Below are 7,253 nucleotides of genomic sequence, written 5' to 3'. Positions count from 1 at the left end.
AAAAAAAAAAAAAAAAGAAAAAAAAAAAAAAAAAAAAAAAAAAAACTATAAAGTTGCTGCACGTGGATTTGAATGAAATAAAGCATGGAAGAGAAAATATAAAACTGACTCTTTAAAAAAGTAGTTCTCAAAATGTAGTCTGGGGACCTGTGGCATCAGTTTCAGTATCACCTGAGCACTTGTGAGAAATGCAGATTCTCAGGCCCTATAACAAAGCTGCTGAATCTGAGACTCTGAGGCTGAGCCCAGCAAACTATGTTTTAACAAACTCCTTCAACAGTTCTGATACACCACTGCTGTGAAGCTTTCTGATGCTCCTAAGTACAGCGAGGTGAAAAACTTAAGTTTAGTGTGAAGCAAACTGTCTCAAGATGGATGAAACAAAAAAGTTTAATTTATCATTCAGTAGCAAGGAAAGTTTTCATAATTATTTGGAAATACTTTATGCACCACCTTAAATAAAATAGCTTTGATCATCAAAAAACTATCATGGCTATTATATTTTCTCTCTCTTTAAAATTAATGAAATATAAAAAATTCTGATAGTGACTGAATGGGGAGTAGAGGGTGGGCAGTAACGATCTCAAAAGAATATTAATTTTTGCATCTCTTCTTAATGCTTTAGTCAGTGATGGTCAAAATCTTTTTGTTCTAAAGGGTCAAAGTAGTATTATTAATAAAGGTTTTGAAATAGAGAGAAATGATTTAGAAAAGATAAATTTATGATTTTGAATTTCTTCATTCGAAAAGAATGATTACATTTTGTAGTGATGACTATACTAATTATCCTGATTTGACCATCACATATTGTACACAAATATTGATAGTCAACTCTGTATCCCACAAATATTTATAATCAATTTTTTAAAGTTACCAATATTTGATGATAGTCTAATTTTTATTGTTTTCTTGAACACTGTAAATAATCATCTCAAATAATAAGTTTTTTAGCCATGGAAACACAGAAGATAAATAAAACTTGTCCTAAATTCTTAAATACAAATCTCAATAACTAACAATCTCTACAAACCCTCATCAAAGCAAAAAAACAAAAACAAAAAAAACCCAAACTAAGTTAAGTTCTCTGGGTTTTGCACTTTAAATAGAAGAGAATGATAAAGACCTATCTAAATGAAATGCTTTCTCTTTGTGTTAGGCTATGTGGACATGAAGTCGCACCCAGGAGTATTGCTCAGGATCAACCACTCTGGTTCCAGGCCCCTGGATTTCAGATGTGAGAATGTGGTAAGTTCATTAGAACTTCGGAAAGCATTCATCCTAAAATTGTTCTGAATTCCTAAAGTTGTTTTGTTTATTTACGGGAAACTTCTAGAGGGATTTTTCAGTATTTATATATATATAAATAGAGGCACAGACAGAATCAACTGGTGCTAATATGTCTAATTCAACAAGTGCTAATGTGAAAATAATGACAGCTACAAATTAAACAGCTGGTGCTGTGCCTGATTTTATTTGTCCTTAATGTGAATATAAACAGATCTGTGCTATGTATAGATTCACATCTAATCAGATGAGGTCTATATAAAACTGTCCTTTGGAGCATCTATAAACATTAATTCACAGTCCTGGATTATAATAACTCTTTCACTTCACCGTTTCTAGTTCCCATTCACCATTTTTTTATCATATAAATCTATCTTGAAAATAATGGCACAAACGGCTGAAGAGTGTAAAAGTCAGTGTGTGGGGGTGCTAATTTAGCTGAGTTAATAGTGACCAGTAGTTCTGATATGCAGTTTCATTAGTGTGCTCTTGCTGAGGAATGATTCCATAAGGATCCTAAAATGTGATTTCATTGTCAGTGTCATCCGCCAAATTTTCACTGCTCATCTACTATGAGTAATATGATATTGCTTTCTGTCTTTACTAATATTGCATCTAATGATTCATCACTGAGGGTAGTAAAAGGGCCAGTGAATTTAGCCCTTAACTGGACTTAATTGAGAAATTAACAGAGAACTATACATTTAACTGAGAAAATTAATTCTTTCCCTTATAGCATCTGAGAAATGAAAGCCAGCTATTGACCTGGGTCTTCTGTCAGTTCACACTTTCTGTCTCACATTAGGCAGTATGACATTGTAAGTTATCCAAAGAATTTGATGCATCTTCCCATTTAAGAAGGAAAAAAATGATAACATCATGCCCTGGATTGACCAGTTGTTTCTTCTAATTGACTGAAATAATCAGGTGTTCTGGAATCCTGTCATTTGAATTGTCCCAGCAACACAAGCAATATGGTCAAACCAGTAGACTTACAAAACTAACTTCATAAAGCTTGCTCAAAACAGTTAAAATATCCAGTGAATTTTACATCCAAAAGAAATAAATATGCCTTAGTATAACGATTGAACTATGAGAATGTACAGTTGTAAAAATGTTACAATAATCTAAATGTCAAAGTGGGGGATTAACTAAATAAAATATAGTTAGCCGTAAAATGAAACACTAGACATATTCACCTTAATTATTTTCCATAGATGACATGGAAAGATATCTGTGCTATATTTAAGTTAAAAAGCAGATTACACTACCATATTTCAATATGACTCAATATTTCTTTAAAATATATGTGTGGTATGTTTATACATGTTCTCTAAATTGTTAGAAGAGGTCATTATATTTCTTCAGTTCATATTTTTGTATTTACTGTATTTTTCTAATGTTTCTTCACTGATTATGTATTGCTATAAAAAAGAATAAAGCAACACATAGTAGTTTTATATTTTTAATGAGGTACATTTCTTGGGACATGATTACGGAAAAGTCTAAAACTGTCGACAAAGCCAAAAAAAAAAAAAAAAATCCCAAAGAGTGGTCTTTAAGTGTATCTGTTATTTCTCAGGAAGAAAGCTTCATGTGTGAGAAACTCCCCCTGCATCTGGCAGAGCCTGCCTTGTGTTGTTCCTACAATGTTTGCTGCTTCTTTCTTGGCATTAAAAAGATTACTGTAGTTTGCAGAATGGTCTCCTCATTGCTTTTTGCTTTTGTTTAGTGGGGTATCAGAATTTCTGCCTATGGCATTAGAGTACTATACAGGAAAGGTAGACATCAACTTGTAAACAGCATTAAGTCCTAAACGTTTGTTACTAAATTGGTGCTTTCGATCTCAGAATGCATTTTCCCATAAAAACCATTACCCACTATTGTTGTGTTCCGAGACCCATAACCCATATAAACTTGGAGACTTCATTGTTCTAATGGGGAATGATCAATTGGAGCCTAGCCAGCATTTGTAATGGGTATTCAGAGAATTGGCTTGGGCAGCCAGAAATCAAGGACTTTTCTCCCACCTTTTCCTCCCCCACCTCCTTCCCCTGTTTCTAACAGACACTTGGAAGGGTGGCCTCCTGGTCCCTGGCAGGAACCACCAAACAGCCAAGGGCAGAACCTAGGAGGTAGCAATGAGAAGGAAGAGGCTTGACAGGAGTGTGCCATCTGGGTGAATCCTCTAGGCAAAGGGCAGGGCTCCAAGGGTCAAGGTGAACTTCTCAGAGCTGGGCTTCAAGAGCATATCTTGATCCTGGACCAAAAGCCAGGACTCTGATTCCTAATTCAGCTCCTCAGCAGCTGGGTGACCTGAAGCCTTGGCTCCCTGAGGTCCGCCATGCAGTGAACTGCAGCATGGGCTGCCTTTCTCTTGCTTTTCCAGCATGAACTTCACACATGCCCTTTTTTGATTTTCTTAGGATTATCACTGCTTACAAAATAGGAACAACAGTGATGACAAAAATAATGCATAATTATATCGACCTACAGTTCTATAGATTAAAAAGCATTTTACGTACATAAGCTCATTTGTCCCAGAAACTCGCAGGAATTATGTGTTACCTGATTTTTCTTGTAATTTTTAGGAACAACAATATCACGGGCATATGAAATGTAAATCTTACTGCAGTTCTTTGTGTTTTCAATAATCCATTTCCATGGAAAACCACCTTGGCATTTTATCCAAGGATATGGGACTCTGCAGAGCAGGCTGGAGCAGGGAAGGAAAAAGACACCCAGGATGCTTCTGTGATGCCTCTGGGGCTGGGAGTGAGAAGAGATGAAGGGGAGGGTGCAAAGGGAGCAGTCCTAAAGTTAATCCTTCTCCTTCCCGTGGTGCAGACTTCATGGATCAGGAAGGACCAGAGGAAAAAGGAAGGTGGAAAAGAAAAGGTCTTTTGACCAACTGGCTGGTGGACCTATGTCCAGGTGGCCTTTTAGTATGTAAAAGAATGTGGAAAGTTTGTATATAATGGAATGTGTTTGTAGTGCTAAGTCACTACAGGACAGCCTGCACTCAGTTTTGCAAACATCTGCTTGGAGTTGACCAGAAATATTTCCTCACACATAGACTTCTACCACTGCTTAACCACTCCCTCTAGACTCTGTTGTGGGTCCAATGGACTAGTCTCTCATTGACATTGTAGGAAGTATGTTGGCTGAGATCACAAATTTGCTCTTATCATGTAGTGATACTATTTATTACAGCACTACTCCCTGCACTAAAAGAATCGGGGTCAATCTATATGTGTTAAATGGAACTCTAAACAATTTATGTGGGCATGTGGGCATGCATTCATGGGCACCCATAGAATGTGGAGAGGATCCAGAAGGCTCAATAAAGACAATTATGGTATTTGTCTATTGTATACAACAAAGATGGAAAACAAAGTCAGAAAAATAGATTGAAAAGTTACCTCAAATTTCTACGTCATTGTGCTTAAATATTGAGTGTTAAAAGGATGTATACCACTTTGATTGCATCTAAAATATGGAAAGGCAAAAAAATAAAATTCATGTGAATTATCCTAGGCCAGCTGCTCAAGGTGTGGTCAAAAATTAGCCTGTGGTGCTTGTGAAAAAAGCCTGCACTCCACCTCGAGCCTTCTGAGTCAGAATCTCTGGGGGTGGTTCCCGATATCCATATTACTAACAAACCCTCTGAGTAAATTTAATGTGCACCCAAAATTGAGAAACACTGAAGATGACCATCATTATCAAAAATGTACAGCCGAGACACCCAGTTCTCTATTATTAATTGTATAGTTTTGTCTTGTTTATATTAAGTATGAAATATTAGTTGATTATTCCAAGCACTGTAACAGACACTTCCGTGCTTTTATTTTTATTTTTTTCCTTGAAATTCCACATGTGGAAAAAATATGTTCTTTGAAAGCATACATGTAACTTCCTTATTCTCTATGTTTTTAGGTATAAATCTTTACAAATATGTAGATATCTGTTGATAAGAATATATTAAATATTTCTGTACCAGCTTAGGTAAATTTCTATATATTAAATTATATTTGCTCATAAAGTTAAATTACAAAAATAAATCTTGGATGCATTGCTGCTCTAGGTACAATGCAATGGGACTTAAAATTTAACAAGTGTCAACGTAATAATATGTACATATTATATGTAATGTGTCATAAGAATATAGAACCATCTTATTAAGACTTCTATAATGATAACTGTTAATCCTTTAAGTTCCATTAAGAGACCATCCCATTAAACACATATATAAAAATATAGCTGAAGTGGTGTATATACAATGGAATATTATTCAGCCTGAATAAAGAAGGAAATTTTGCCATTTGAGACAACATGGATGAACCTGGAGGACATTGTGTTACATGAAATAAGTCAGGCGCAGAAAGACAAATACTGCATGGTGTCATTTATATGTGGAATCTAAAAAAGTTGAACTCATAGAATTAGAAAGGAGAGTGGTGGCTTTCAGAGGCTGGGGTGGGGGTTGGACAGAGAAAGGGATGATGTTGGTTGAAGGGTACAAAGTTTCAGTTATGCAGGATGAATTTATTCTGGAGATCTATGTACACATGCGACTTTAGTTGATGCTACCGTACTGTGTACTCGAAGTTTTCTGAGAGCATTGATCTAAGTGTTCTAACCACACGCACACAAAGGCAAGTGTGTAAGTGACGGATATGTTCATGAGCTTCACTGCAGTGATCATCTCAATGTATGTGCATATAGAAACACCACGTTGTACATCTTAAATATATACAATTTTTATTTGTCAATTATAACTCAATATAGCTGGAAAAAATATAGCTGAGGATATTACATTGTTATTTATAGTTGAGGATATTATATATTATATGTACATATGTACAATGCATTTCCCAGTTTTGTGAGTGAAGACAAGTAGATAATCAGGAAGGACGGGAAGAAGAGGAGAACGAGGTAAAGCTATAGCAGGAGGGTGTCTGGTTTGGAGATCTTGATGACCAAGTGCTACTCACAGCACCAGAAGCCCAGCTGCCCAGAGTGTCCCATCTCTAAATGTCCCACTGTGCTCATGAAGAACTGGTGACAATCACTTCTCTACAGTTCCAAATTTGGCACCTCACATAGTCTCAAATGTTTTCTCCTCTGCTGCCCTGAACACTGGCTCCCAAAACATGTGTTTTAAAAGTCATGTTAATAATAACCCAAGGTTTTGAGCAGAACTGGAGTTTACCTGCTCCCTGTCATATCTAGAAGAGCCTGGTCCAATGTCTTCTATCTTTTTTTTTTTTTTAAAGATGACCGGTAAGGGGATCTTAATCCTTGACTTGGTGTTGTCAGCACCAAGCTCAGCCAGTGAGTAAACCGGCCATCCCTGTATGGGATCCGAACCCGGGGCCTTGGTGTTATCAGCACCACACTCTCCCGAGTGAGCCACGGGCTGGCCCAATGTCTTGTATCTTTGTTGTCAATTTAATCATCGTTTCTACAGGGCTTGCAAGGTTCTTCAGCCAGGGACAAAGGTGGTGTCATCAGGATTGCATGCTATTAGCAATTTTAGTCAGAGAAGGTACGACAGTACCTGTTGAGGTCAGATTCATTTAGCATAATAAAATGCTAAAGCCACATATTGGGCCAAAAAACCCCCACTACTAATGTAAACTTAATCAACATCTGATGCACAAAATAATATTTCTTGATTTATTTCTTGAGCACTTGCTACAAATTAGGCCTGTGGTGTTCTTTATATGAATACCATTAGAAATTCTCATCATGACCCAGTTAATCAGATCATCACCCCAACATTAAAGACCACAAAACTAGGGCACAGATGAGTTGGAGAACATGCCTGTGCTGAGCGAAGCTGGTAAATGGGAAACCTGGGATTTAAATCCACAACCATTTGTCATTAAAGGTTTTTAATTTTCCTCCATAGCTCACTATTTTTTACAAAAATATTTAGCGCTTACAGCCACACCATTGCCATTTTG

The sequence above is a fragment of the Galeopterus variegatus genome, unplaced genomic scaffold, assembly GCF_000696425.1.
Source record: "Galeopterus variegatus unplaced genomic scaffold, G_variegatus-3.0.2 Scaffold7585, whole genome shotgun sequence".
NCBI classification, from domain to species: Eukaryota; Metazoa; Chordata; class Mammalia; order Dermoptera; family Cynocephalidae; genus Galeopterus; species Galeopterus variegatus.
The sequence above is the reverse complement of the archived record's forward strand: the minus strand, read 5'-3'. Positions refer to the sequence as shown.